This window comes from Pinus tabuliformis, chromosome 1_1, assembly GCF_031772625.1.
Source record: "Pinus tabuliformis cultivar Carrire ecotype Pingquan chromosome 1_1, CPIR1, whole genome shotgun sequence".
NCBI classification, from domain to species: domain Eukaryota; kingdom Viridiplantae; phylum Streptophyta; class Pinopsida; order Pinales; family Pinaceae; genus Pinus; species Pinus tabuliformis.
The window spans coordinates 605,206,539-605,221,144 of record NC_142297.1 but is presented as its reverse complement, the minus strand read 5'-3'; positions in this window follow the sequence as shown (position 1 = coordinate 605,221,144).

The window sequence follows — 14,606 nt, the reverse complement described above, 5'->3', positions numbered from 1 at the left end:
TAATTTAACCAAAGATTAAATTAATCCCGAGTAAAGGTATATGTGCGGGGTTCTCATGTATGGTTTATGTGCGGTAAAGTGGGAGGGTTAGAGCGGTTAGGTATTCAACCCGAGGTTAGATAAATCCTGAGGGTTATACGTGGAAGGGTTAATATGAAGTCTCGGGTGGACTTAATATTTCCCAAAACTATATTATATGGCTATAGTGCCAAGGGGTAGGGATATTTAGTGTTTTTTGGGGTTTTTATTATAGTTTTTTGTAGAATAGGGATGGGAAAATGATTTAGGGAGCTATATAATAGGGTTAAATGTTAATATGACCTTATGGATTGAAGTGGTATGGATGAATGCTAAGTTTATAGAATGAAAACTTAGGTATAGGAAGATGAAAGGAGTATGGAATGATCATTTTACACAAGAAATGTGGTTTCTTTCCACTAAGTAAACTCACAGTTTAACTTAGAATTTCTCATAGAATGAAGTGAAATAGGATTATTGGGAAAATCCCAATGTCCTTGAGGGGATTTTAGCAAATGATTTCTGGGGAATGAAGGGGAAATTAGTCATGCTTCCACTGTTATGCAACCAAACAACTACCATGGTACTTATGTCACTGATGATATGAGTCTTTCTTGACAAGACAAAAGTGAGCACCCATCCGCTTCTGCAACCTCAAACTACCTACCCAGCCTAATACACATAACATGTTTTATACCTTTTCATTGGGTGCACTTGAACTGGCAAACCCTGAAGTTCCTCCTTTCTTTTGACTGCCCTCCTATCTAAGTCTACCCTTATCTCTTTCAAGGGCCCAGATTAAGCAGTTGGGCTTCTTAATTTCTCTGCCTATCTACTCACCTGCCAAGCTTGAACTGTTTGGACAGGGAATCATTCTCTATTTTATAACAAGCAATTTAAGCATGGCATGGTCCGGATTGAACTGTTGGGCCATCCATCAAGTGTGATAAGCAACAATATTTGCACATTCTAGACTTGCAAATAAGATAGCAGTGGCATTTTGATTGGCCACTTTCCTGGTCTTTTGGTTTGTGGTTCATTTTCTTTACTTTTGTTGACCAATTTACTATTTTTGCCCTTTGATTTTTCTTTTAGGGCATACCCTCTTTACATTTTTTATTTTTCCCTATCTGTATACAAAATATGGAACCTTTGCAGCATAAAAAGATGAACATTTTTGGCACTTCCCTGGTCAATCATGAAAAATGAAACCTATTGGTATAGGAACCTAACAGTGGCTCCACTTGGGGATGGCTTTTCCTGGTGGAAAGCCAAGAACAACAGGTCAGATTTCCTTCTTCTCAGTTGGCTGTTGAAATTTAAAACTTCCTTCTGCTGGAAACTCATGATCTGAACCTCTGTAGCATGTGTGCACTCCTTATGAGCTGATCTGTGCAAAATTACAGCTCTGTCTTTGTTTGTTTTTCTGAGCGTTTATCATCATCTTTATAAATACCAAGATTTCTTCTTGATCTCTTGTGGTAATTTCAAAATGTACACCTAAAGTGGTGTAATTCCTTGATTTTTAGCTCAAAATCTGCTGCATCTTGTTCCTTATCTAATTTCTGTAAACAAAAGCTGATGGAAATACAAATACTAATGTACAATATACAGTTGTGTTGTGTTGATCAAAGGGAATCAAAATAGTGCTTGAGCATTCACCCATTGACCGGGCCTTCCTCATTATTTGTGCCATCCAAACTCTTCAAAAAATAGGTGTTATTACCTTGTACAACATGAATAACATAAGGTCCCTTCCATAGGAAATCAAATTTTCCATGCTTCCCTTTATCTTCCCTCCTAGAGTCCCATCTCAGCACTTTGTTTGCTATGAAGAAATCTTCAGCTTTTGTTCATTTTTCGAAGATCTTTTTGAGTTTATCTTGTAGAACCTGGGTTCTGTGATATACTTCCTCTCTTGTCTGCTGCAAGTGAATAGTTTGATTGATCCTTCTTTGAATATTATTGGGTTCTGCTTGTATTTCTTGCAGTAATTTGGTTACAGGGATTCCCAAAGAGGAGGGGAAAACTGCCTCCAGACCATATACCAATTCATATGGACTTGTTCCAATGGATCTTTTGGTGGTCAATCTGTCTGCCCATAGTGCATTCATAAGTTTTTTATGCCAATTCTTTTTGTTCTCCTCCAAGACCTTTTTGATTATGTTGATGAGGCTTTTGTTGGATGACTCAGCTAAGCCATTACCTTGAGGGTAATAGGCTGTGGAATGGCCCAAGGTAATGTGGTACTTATGACAGAAGTTGATCATTCTTTTGGATTTGAATGCAACAACATTGTCTGTAATAATCTTTTCTGGACAGCCAAATCTAGACAAGATGTTGGTTTCTAAGAATTGCATGATGATTGAGTCGTTGGCTTGCCTACAAGGGATAGCTTCTATCCATTTGGTAAAATAGTATGTGGCAGTCAAAATCCACCCGTGTTAGCCAGAAGAGGAGGGGTGAATTTCACCAATGAAGTCTAAACCCCACTGTTGAAATGGTCTTTTAGTCGAAATATGTTTGAGGGGTAAAGGTAACAGCTTTCTCTTGCCTTCAAAGATCTGGCATTTATGGCATGAAACTACAAATTTTTTTACATCAGCAAACAGGGAAGGCCAATAAAATCCAGCCCTTAGGATTTTTTCAGCTGTTGATTTCCAGTATAAGTGTCCTCCACAGTCACCTGCATGAAATTCCTTGAGGACTTTTCCAACTTCATCCAAGGTTAGGCAATTAAGCAGAATACCTTCATGATTTTTCCAAAATAAAACATTATCTATAATACAAAACTTTAATGCCTTCATCTTCAAGAATCTCTTTTTAGTTTTGGACAACCCTGGAGGAGCTTGCAGGTTTAACAATACAAAACATATCTCAGCATACCAAGGGGATTGTAAAAAGGCTTGATTGATCTGTGGAGTTGCAATATCTTGTTCGTTATCCAGTTCATTGATGTCAAGGGCTTGAAAATTGGTTTCAGTCATTAGTTTGGCTAACCACTGTCCTTTTATGAGTTTTTTAGGTTTGATTTCAATGTCATACTCTAAAATATTGGCTATCCATTTTCCCCTCTTACCTTCAATTCCCTCTTGAGTTAAAATGTCTTTAACCACAACATTTGGAATGTAGGCTATCACATGTGAGTACAAGATGTAAACGCTGAAATCCTTGATAGCCTTTACAAGGGCATAAGCTTGTTTTTCCATCATCTGATATTTTAAAGGAGCATCTCTAAGTGCTTTGCTGAAGAAAGCAATGGGCTTTTCACACCCTTGGTCATCTTTTTGTAATAGGACAGTAGCAATAGTATGCTCAGTTGCAAAGGAGAAAATGATGAAATCTCTATCAAACCTGGGACTTGTGAGGACTGGTGTTTTTTTCAAAGCTCTTTTGATGTCTTCAAAGGTTTGTTCAGCTTCCATCGTCCATTTGACTTTAGAGTCTTTCTTGAGCATATTATTCAACAGTCTTATAAGCTTGGCCAAATTAGGAATGAACCTTCTTAGGAAATTGATCTTTCCTAAAAAAGCTTGCAGTTCTTTGATGTTTCTTGGATGAGGCACTTGGAGAATAGCTTGAATTCTGTCCGGGTCAATCCTAATGCCATCTTTTGAAATTATGTGACCTAGGAGTTTGCCTTCCTCTAGGCCAAACAGTGATTTCTTTGGGTTCAATGATATGCCATATTTTCTGCAGATTAGGAACACTTGTCTTAAATGTTCTTGGTCTGATTTTGAAAAAGCAGTGAGGTCATCAAGATATATGACTAAGAAATCATGGATTTCTTTGGCAAAGGCTATGTCCATCGCTCTTTGAAAAGTAGCCCCTGCATTTTTGAGTCCAAAAGGCATTTTTACATATTTGAATGTTCCCCAAGGCGTTGTGAAGGCAGTTTTGTCTTGATCATCCGGGTGGACTAAAATCTGATTGAATCCTGAGAATCCATCTAGCAATGAGATCCTAGAGGCTCCCACTACCCTTTGTAGGATATGATCCATCTTTGGTAAGCGGTAATGGTCTTTGAGAGAAACTTTATTTAAGTTTCTCAAGTCAACACACAATCTCATCTCTCCCGTTTTCTTCCTAGTAGGCACTAGATTCGAAATCCACTCTGAGAATCTGATAGGTGCAATGATTCCAGCTTCATACATATGTTTAACTTCCTTTTCAATCAGGGGAAGGAGGACAGGATTCACCCTTATAAGCTTTTGTTTAAAAGGTTTTTGATTCTCTTTCAAGGGTATAGTGTGTTGGATGACTGAAGTATCATAGGATTTGAGATCCTCATAACTCCAGGCAAACACATCTTGGAATTCCTTAAACAAGTCAATGTATTTCAATTTCTGATCAACAGGTAATGCTTTGGAGAGTTTTACCATTTTGGGATTTTCTGTGGTTCCAATGTTACAGTCCTCAATTTCTGCATTGAGAGGTTGCATTTTTGGCTTCCTTGAAATATCATTTGAATCGAATAAATCCTCCAAAGGAGTTAAGCCCGTGGGCAGAAAGTTGTCTTTTAGTTCAATTACTTCAACTTCTGCCTCAGTTATTTCATCAAGGTTTGTTTGCTTTAGCTCTTGTAGATTCTTGTCATCAAAATTCGTTGAGTGTAAAATTAGATTTGCTGTTTCAGGTGACATATTTTGCTCAATTCTGTCTAACGGTTGTTGATCATCCACTGTGCTAGTATCAATGTTTATGCCAGAGAACTCCTCTTTCAGATTCAGGAAGTTATTTATCTATGTATAATTTTCAAAGACCTGCCAATTTTTGACATTGTCTGGGACAGTCGGTCTATGTTTGATTTCAGCAGTGAAATGGTGATTGGGTTCAAATGGTAGCTTGCAAGTGTTGGCAAAATTTTCCAAGTTATGTGCATGTAAATTGTGCTTTCTAGGAATTTTGGTGAGGCGAGATTCTGAGAAGGTTTTAAGTATTTCAATGGCTGCTCCTCTGTAAGCCCTCAATCTGAGATCATTTGTAACAAAATTTCCCTTCATCTGTTGTATAATCAAATCAGAATCCCCTAGAATTGAAACCTTGGTTGCCCCTAGACCTCTGATCAATTTGAGTCCTAACAAGAGGGCTTCATACATGGCCATATTGTTTGTGCATATGAAATTTAGCCTATATGCATGACCTTCCGCATGGTCATTTTGCATATTGTGAATCCAAACCCTTGCCCCTGCTCCTAATTTGTTGACAGAGCCATCAAACTCCAAGTACCAAAAGATCTCTTGGTTATGATTTGTCTTAAGAGTTTTAGAAGCTCGTTCAGTGGGCAGATTTGGCTCTTGTGTGTCATATGATATATCATTACCCTTTGTTACATCAATCATATCAACAGTTTTCTGATCTTGGGCACCAGATTGTTCATTTATACTCTCTGGTTGTGCTGTTATTAGGAATTTGACATCAGTTTTGGGACACATCCCAACATTATATAAAATGAATGAATCCATATCGGAATGCATAGAATAGATGGGGAAGTTTTGGGGTTTTTCTTGACTACTAACCACATATTTCATTAATGTTTCCTGGTATAATCTCTTTGGCTGTTCAAAGACTGAAATAGTGGCATAGGACATGTCTAGTTGCAAAGATCCTTGGAGTTTTGAACCCCAAGATCTAGACAAAAGCATACCATACTTAGGTGGAATGTCAGCTACCACCATATCCATCAAGATTGTGTTAGCTGGATATTGGACAAAAGATACACAAAGATCTTTGATTAGGCCTAGACACCTGACCTGGCTGGAATTAAATGAGAATAAGTCTTTGTAGGGCCTAGTGATGTATAGATCTAGTCTCTCCATCACAGATTTTGGCATTAGGTTATGGGAATCTCCCGAATCAAACATTGCATTATGGAGCACCTTGTCATGAATGTTCAAGCTTACATAGAATAGAGGAACTCCTCCATCTACTGTTTTACCATTGACTTCTGGACCGAAAATCAACTCTGGTTGGACATCTAGAACATTGACTGCATCCTTATTCTCTGGTATTTGGAGTGACCTATTGATTTGCTTTCTGTAAATTTCATGTTTGGCCAATTCAGAGAGAGGAATAGCTATTTTCAACTTACCTATTTCCGTTTCTAAGTTAAAAGGTTTTTCTATCTGCATTTTCGCATTATGGACAACAGAAGTTTCATTTTGAGCTGGATTTTTAGTGATCTTCTCTTGATTATGAGTGTTGTTTTGAGGTACATCTGATTTGGTGTTATTTTTAAGAGAACAGTTTGGACTTTCCTTCGAAGAATAGGATGTGTATGGCTGTTTTGTTAAAGATTGTGAATCTGATACATCTTCCACAGTGACTTCCCTTGAGTCTGGGTCTGTTTTAGTGGAGGGTTCTGTTAGGATAGCTTTATCCTTTGCTTTCTTTGGCTGTTTGGTATCCTTCAGCTTGGTAGGTTCGGGCAAATCTATGGTTCTACTTCTTAATTTGTACTGTTTGTGTACCTCATAGACTGCTGCATCATAGCCTTCCCTAAAATCAAATGACTCTCCGGATTTGGTTTGGAATTGATTGAAATTGTGAGCCTCTTGGTCCTCTTGGGTCAAGAATATTTGTTGCTCACTATTTAACCCCATTAGGTTTATTTGGGTGTCCTCTATTGGCTCGCTGGGTGTTGAGGCCTCAGCATAGTTCTCTTGGAATGGGGGTCTGATGTTTTGGTTAGGGCCAGCCCTCCCAACATTTGGATTTTGATTTTTTTCTAAAGTTTGGGTTTCTTGCAGTGTTACTTGGTTGACCTTCCCATGATGATTTTCTTTCAATAGTTTCCACCCTATCCCCAAGTCTGTCCATGCCTTTGATGATTGCATCAAGTTTTTGTTCATATGTTGAAGGTTCCTCGTTGAAAGTAGTTCTTCTTTCAGTTCTTGCCCGATTTCGTTTAGAAATTAGGTTTGCCTCCACACTAACAGCTATATTCTGCATGTCTGCTAAGCTTGGGGGGGCCCTTTCCCTCAATTGGTATGCCATGTCAGAATCAAACCCATCAGGAAATTTGATCAAAGCTAAATCAGGTGGAGGTCTAAGGTTTTGAGGAATAGCGGTATACAAATTTTTGAACCTAGCACAATAATCTTGGAAAGCTTCTTGTGGGCCTCTTTTCAAATTGTCATATTCTGTTAAAATGCGCAAAGGGTCTTTCTTCTTTTCCCATATGTTTAGAAAGGATTGGTAGAGGGCATCTGGATTAGCTATAGAATTCGGAGCAAGTGCTCTAAACCAAGTCCTTACATCACCCGTTAGACTTTGGACAAAAATCTTCATTCTCACATCATCATCATCTATTTCATAATTCTCAAAATAATCTTGCATTTTCTTAGTGTGCTGCTAGGCTGTATAGGAGCCAGTACAATCAAAATATGTGATTTTACTCTGATAATCCTAAGGCATAGCCCCTGGATTTCCAGGCAATTGAAGAGGAGCATAACGGTTTGCCATATTTACAGGGATAAATGGGGCAACTGGAAGAAGTGGGATAGCTGGAACAACAGGGACTAGAGTAGAAGTATGTGCAGTGGACGGAGGTGTAGAGAAGGTGCTTTGAGAGGTAGATTAAGAACTAGGAGAAGCAACAATTGTGTGAAGACGGACTGAGGCTTTAGCAGGAGTTGGGATATAGCTCTGCTGAACTGTTTCAAGGTCTAAACAAGCAGAACTTTCTTGTTCTTCTTGTTTCCTAAGGGTCTTAGGAATCAAGTTGGGGTTTTCAAAAACAGCTGGAGGATCTGGGTCAGGGTTTGACCTGGTGTACCGAGTTTTCTTCTTTGGAGCCAGCTTCTAAATTTGTTTTTGGTATTTTCTAAGAACATTTTAGGATCACAGTTTTTCACAATATTCTACAAGAATTACTTTCAAATATAGGAGGCTTGGTTTTCCTTTAAATATGTTGAAACTGGGAAACTGATAAATGTTTGGAACAACTGTTTATAGCCTAACGCTATACTGGAGATTTACTGAAGCAACTTTTACTTACTCCTGTAAATGCATAGCAAGAACAGTTTCGGAGGCTACATGGCTAACTTCAGGCTCCATCTGTAGCTTAAGAAAATAGACAGCAGTTACAATTGGTCATTGAGTTCTCGAGTGGAGTTGCCATTGATGTTATCACTCAGGTTGTTCCTTGCCTCCTGAAGGGAATACAACCGAGGTAGCCACTGACCAATCTTTTAGCTGCAGGTCCTAGCCTACCTGCAACCAGAGAGGGCTCTCTCTTTGTAATTTAGCTTTGTTTAGTAATATTTTAGGCTAGTTATGATGTACAGAGTTTTGTTTTAAGTTTGTTGGATGGTGATTTCAGGCAGAGCTATGAAGCAAAGTCTAGAAAAGTCTATACCATTGGGCAATGGAGTCAAATGAGGGTGTACTACTGAAAGTTTTTCTTGGGTAAATGGGAATGCTACAGAGCCAAATAGGCAGTCTAGGAACAATTATCAAATCTGGAAATTGATGGAATGAAGTCAGGGAATGAAAAGCAATCAAGAGTTTCTCATTATGTTGGCAGAGGGAAAGTGTATGAATATTATCTAGGAGCAAATAAGAATTCCTAAACAATATTCAAAATGAAGGAATTAGTGTGAACATGAGCAGTTAAGAATTAATATTCATGACCAATCCTGAAGAAAACATAATTAATAGCAGAGATTGAACACAGGGTACATTTAAACAAATCCTGGGCTATTCTTCCTTCTCTGTTACCAAGATTATGAAACATATATGACATTTTACAAACACAGAAAACATAAAACAGAGTTTAGAATAATTTATTGTTCCATAGAGTGACATAGGAATCCTGTAGCATGTCCCAGACCATCATTTCCACATTCAAACAACGTATAAACCATGAACTTCAACAGCCATTTGTATTAGAAAGTCTCAAAAATTACAGCGTAGCTTAGAAAGAAAATCACCAACCCCAAATAGATATTGTGGGGAGGTATTTATACAAAAGGGAGATATAAAATATCATGAAGATAAGTCTTGAACTCATAACTTCCTTTACCAACTATTAAGAAGTAGTAAGTGAGGGAATAAATGCTGTAGTAAATATGAATGTGCTAGTTGTCCAATTTGTCAGAGGTATTTTGACTTTCTGGGCTGAATGAGTCAGCTGGTTGCTGTGCATTCATTCTGCATTTGCTGCATTGATGTTACTATGCTGCTTGTCACCATCTTGGCCTTTATTATCGATGCTTGCTTCCTTTGCATTCAATGAGCTGTAGTGACCATTCCATTTCTGCCTTAGGCTGCTTTTTCTTCCCTTTGATAGGTGGACCGTGCTATCTATATGTGATGACCTGTAGCTGATCAAAAAAGAATTAATAAACAAAATCACCTGAGCAATGTCTCCATCATTCCTTTCCACCAATCCTCTATAGGCAGTCGATGTCTTTGTATCTTTAGCAGTGTTTCATTAGCTTCAGTGTATCTATCAAAGTTTGGCTGGACTTCAAAGAGATGGTTTATCTCATGTTTAATATAGAATAAATTTTCCAGCTTGTCATAAAGAATCTGTCCGAATGGAGGCCTTGTTTCTCCTGAGGTGCTTGAGGATGCTGTGATTTGATTGGAAGCATAGTTATTTACTCTGTTGGCATAATGCTCATGTGACAACAATCTTCCAGCGCTAGTTACTAAACTGGGTAGCCCTCTGCTCTGTAATGCTGAAAACTTTATTCTGAACTCATTTACCTCTGCTTTCATTTCTTGGCATTTTCTTTCTAGAGTTTGCACAAAATTCCTTAGGGTCAGCAACCTTTTTACTAGTAAAATGGTATCAGTCCTGTTCCTGATTCCTATTGCTGCCAACTACTCTTTGGTGTGAGTGTTCAGGAATTGGATCATTCTATTAGCTTGCTCAGGCATATTTCCCAAAGATGCTCTAGCCTTCTGGTTTTCAAACTGAGCCAAGCCTATCAAATCCATTTGCTCATGAATAGTTTCAATGGATTGCAATTGGTCTGTAATGGATTGGCCAATTTTGGCCTACAAAATTCTCTTGACTTCAGCTAGAGTTATATCAAGAGTAAGCTCCTTTTCCAGCTCCTTTATCCTTTTCTCCAAGGTTTTTACTTCCCTTGTCTTCTCAGCTACATCCATCTTTGACTTGTCATATCTTTCCTCAATTTTGGCCAGCTTTTCTTTGGCCTCTTTCAATTCTGCCATTTGCACTTCCAGGGCCTGTATTTCTTTCATCACCCCCTCCATACTTAGGCTGGCCTCTTGCTCTGCTACTATTGTAGTTGTTGCTGAAACCGGTGCTGAGCTTGAGGTACCTGCTTCTGATGTTGGACCAGTGGGAGGGACTATTGTGGTGGCCATAGGAGGAGTAGCTGTAAGAATCTGAGTTGTTTGAATTGGATATGAGGCGAACTCTCCCTGTCTTCCTTGCAATGATGCCTCTAAGGCACTCTCTGTTTCTATCAATCTTTTGTGCAAGCTCATAAGCAAAGTTACCACATCCTGCTCCTCTTTTTGTTGTGCTACCTCTGTGGTTTGGGGATGTAGTGTAGCTGGCAGCCTGAGTTGTCTTTTGAGGGCTGCTATGTCTTCCTCTTTCTTTTTGATCAAGGCCTGAACGCCCTTCAGATCCTGGGGATCATGTCCCAACTCTATAATAATCTCCTCCAAGAACTTGATTCTATTGTCCTTGGCCTGTGATGAAGCTTTCTCCAATTCTAGTTGGGCGGTAGTATTATGCAATGAATTTTGTAATCTATGGGCCAACAATGTTTTGTCGGCCAAGGTAGAATATACCATTTCGCTGGTCTGCTTGTGCAATTCAATCTGGTCCATCGGATGGATATCCCTGGAGAGATCTTCCAGATTGGTTCTAATATAGTCAGCAGCTGATTGTGGTTGCTGCGTTGTAGGTCTGAAATGACTGAGGGTCATTTTCCCTTCTTGAATGTCATAGGCTACCATTAGCCTTTGCTGATTAGTGGGAGCCATTCTTAGTAGTTGGTTGTAAAGCTGGAACCTCACTGGCTCATTTCTAGCCTTAATATCAGTGAATGCTTTTTTGATATCAGAGCCCTGTCTGCTTTGTTGCTTGGTGGATGTGACCTCCACCCCTTGTTGTCTTTCTTGCTCTGGCTGGAAGGAGCTGGCTGATGTCTCCATGCTTGGCGGAACTTGTTGTTCAGTTGGCCCCTCTGGCATTTCTTCTTCTGAATAAGGATTCAATCTTTGTCTCTTTTCTCCTTGCTGATCTATAGATGTCCCTGTAGGGGTTTCTTCCTGTCTATCCCTTTTCTTGGCCCTTTCCTCATTGAGAGGAGTTTGTAATACTAGGATTTCAGTTTCCTTTTCTTGAGTAGAAGGGTCTTGCCCTTTACTTTGTTCATCTGTAGAAACCGGCCGGTCTGCGATTGTCTCTTGCTGCTCAGAATGATGCACTTGCTGTTCTGAATGCTGCACCTCTTTTCCTTTAGTTGTTCCTTCTGGTGGAGCACTTACTTGAGCAGGTTGCTGGGGAGCAGTAGCAGATGAGGTGCCTTCCCTAAGGTGCCGAGGAGCTTGAAAAATACCTGTCCAAAAGATTCCAAGTCAACTGATTTTTCAAGATTCTTGATTGCTTTTTCGGTTATTTCTTCTTCAGTAAGCTCTTCCATTAGTGTTCCCTCTACCCATTATTTTTGGTTGGCATATTATTCAATTTCATGGATTCTGTGGTGGGGATACCCTGTGAGCTTGTTCTTGACCCTTCTAAAGCTTATGAAGTGTTCAGGGTCATATGGTGACCAATAGAAACTCAGTTTGAGCTTAAGTTTCTGTCTCAGAATCTCATCGACATCCTTCCATGCTTCTTCCCTTTTATTAAAGATAAAGGGGCCCAATTGATGTCTTATTTTAAGTTGTGCCTTTTTCCTAGCACCATAGAAATGCTTTAAGTCTGCATTGTTGAACTGCCGGTAGTACTCCAAGGCAAAGAGTCTCATGGGGACATATTTTGGTAGTTTGCATGGGGCTAATTCACAGCCATAGATCCTTATTACAGTGTGGTTTTGGTAGTAGTACCAGTCACCAATGCTGTATCCCTTTGAGAGGTGCAGAATTCTCTGCATTTCAGCAGTGAGCCTAGGAGGAGGATCTGCTGATAAAAGGCAAGTGGCTGGGTAGATAAAAAGGTCAATGAACTCAGTATGTGTATGGGGAGAGATTAACATGATGGAACATTGATGACCAAAATATCACAGACCTTCGCTCCCCCCTAGCATCCAATTTCTTAAGGAAGACCGAGAAACTTTTAGACTGATAGTATAGCAACAAATGATAGATATATGAGGTGTATTTGAATACCCTTTCCCTCTCTAAGTTCATGAACTGCTCATGAATCATGTTGGCTATGAAAGTGGCATAGTCATACTTGACAGCAGGGGGTTGTCCTGGAGTAAAGATAGACATCAAGGCAAAGACAGTCTCATCCACAATTTCACTGGTTCTGAATCCTAGGATGTAAGAGATCATGTCTATGAGAAATTTCCCCTCCTCAGTAAACCAAGCATGGTGATAGGGGATTGTGAATCTGGAGTAACACTCTGGTGGCATAAACAACTTGGCAACTCGGTCAACTTCTCCAAAGGACAACTTTGAGGCTTGATCCAGTAATTGTTTCATGGAAAGGGAGACCAGAGGCTGAGTTGGCTTGAATCACAGCATCTCATTTATGGACTGAGGGGTAATATAAAAGAGGATATTTCCAGCAGGGTCCATCACTGCCCTTTGAGAAGGCTCATAATTTGAAAAACATTGGTGGATAAGGTTAGGTAAGACATTCACTGAGGGCAAGTAGTACATAGGCATGTTGGATTCCCATATTTTTAATAGGTCAGCTTTGTTTATGAATTTATTCCTTATTTCACAGAAAGCCTGAAGGTGAGGCTTGACTCCCTCCATATCATCAATTTGATAGTCTGTGTCTGCCAGAGGTATCCACTCTAACTCTCTATGGGGTGCATTTAATGGTGCAATATTTAAGGCTACTGGGGCCTCCATGATTTTACTGGGATTATAATTGGATTTGGTGTAGGCTTCAATAGGAGACAGAGTCCTGACGATGGATCTCTGACAGGGAATTTGCAATTTCGAATTCTGCGTGAAGATGGCTTTGCTGAGTAGAGCTCAAGGGGAATAAAGAGTATGCAGGGTTCTGCAACAGGAGAGCTTGAAAACAGTGGAGAGAGTGGGGATTTTACAGGTTTCTTAGTGGTTTTGTAGGTGAACAGGGACCAGATTTCGAGCTTTAATGGGCAGTTTGTCGGTATCATAGAAATTGGTAGGTTTTTGTCCGAAAATGTGGTTGCCCAGTGAGGCAGAGCGGAGGAGTTTGCAAACAGGGGTGTTTTCGGACTGAATTCAGGTGTATTGGCGATATTATGCAGAGAATTTATGAAAAAACAGGGTCAAGGGCGTTCCCGGGTAAATACCTGTTTGTCTCGAGAGTTTGCGATGGAAATGAGCTGCAGGTAGAGCCGAGGAGGTCAGAGTGGCAGGTTGAACACGCCTGGGCAGTCGATTAGGACGCAAATGGTGGACTGAACGTAAAAACTCATGCATGAACGTTTACAATTGTCATGCAAAAAACAAATAAAAACATCACTTTCCTTGGTTTTCAACGAAATTTTACGTTTTGCGGTCTTTTAGCGCCTTTTCGTGCTGACGTCAGCATGACATCACATGGTACTGTAGCAGGGTACGGCGAGTAACGTGGCACCTGACATGGATTGGTGACGGGGCATCCAGGGCGGACTGTATAGTAGCAAGGGCGCCGACGCAACAGTTGACGTGGGGATGACGTGCATAGCGGGGAGGACGAGCGGTAATCGGTTTGTTATCGGACCACCTTTGGTACGGGGGCGGTATGTGTCAGCGTGGGCCCGATACAATCAAAATGGGCCATGCATCCCCGCATACAGTGGCAAAACTGCCCTCTATCGGGAGCTAACCCTCGTACAGTGGGGTCGCTCCGATATCGGTAAGGGCTGTCCGATCTGCCGTGTGCAAATCAACGACTGACAGGATGCATAGATGTGGGCGCAATATGCGCGGGGACCCGCCCATATATTAAACATTATAACATGTCGTTGGGGGTTAGAAACTTTGGATTAATGGGTTGATATGGTTATGCGGGTTGACATGGCTATTAATTTAACCAAAGATTAAATTAATCCCGAGTAAAGGTATATGCGCAGGGTTCTCATGTATGGTTTAGGTGCGGTAATGTGGGAGGGTTAAAGCGGTTAGGTATTTAACCTGAGGTTAAATAAATCTCGAGGGTTATACGTGGAAGGGTTAATATGAAGTTCCGGGTGGACTTAATATTTCCCAAAACTATATTATATGGCTATAGTGCCAAGGGGTAGGGATATTTAGTGTTTTTTGGGGTTTTTATTATAATTTTTTGTAGAATAGGGATGGGAAAATGATTTAGGGAGCTATATAATAGGGTTAAATGTTAATATGACCTTATGAATTGAAGTGGTATGGATGAATGCTAAGTTTATAGAATGAAAACTTAGGTATAGGAAGATGAAAGGAGTATGGAATGATCATTTTACACAAGA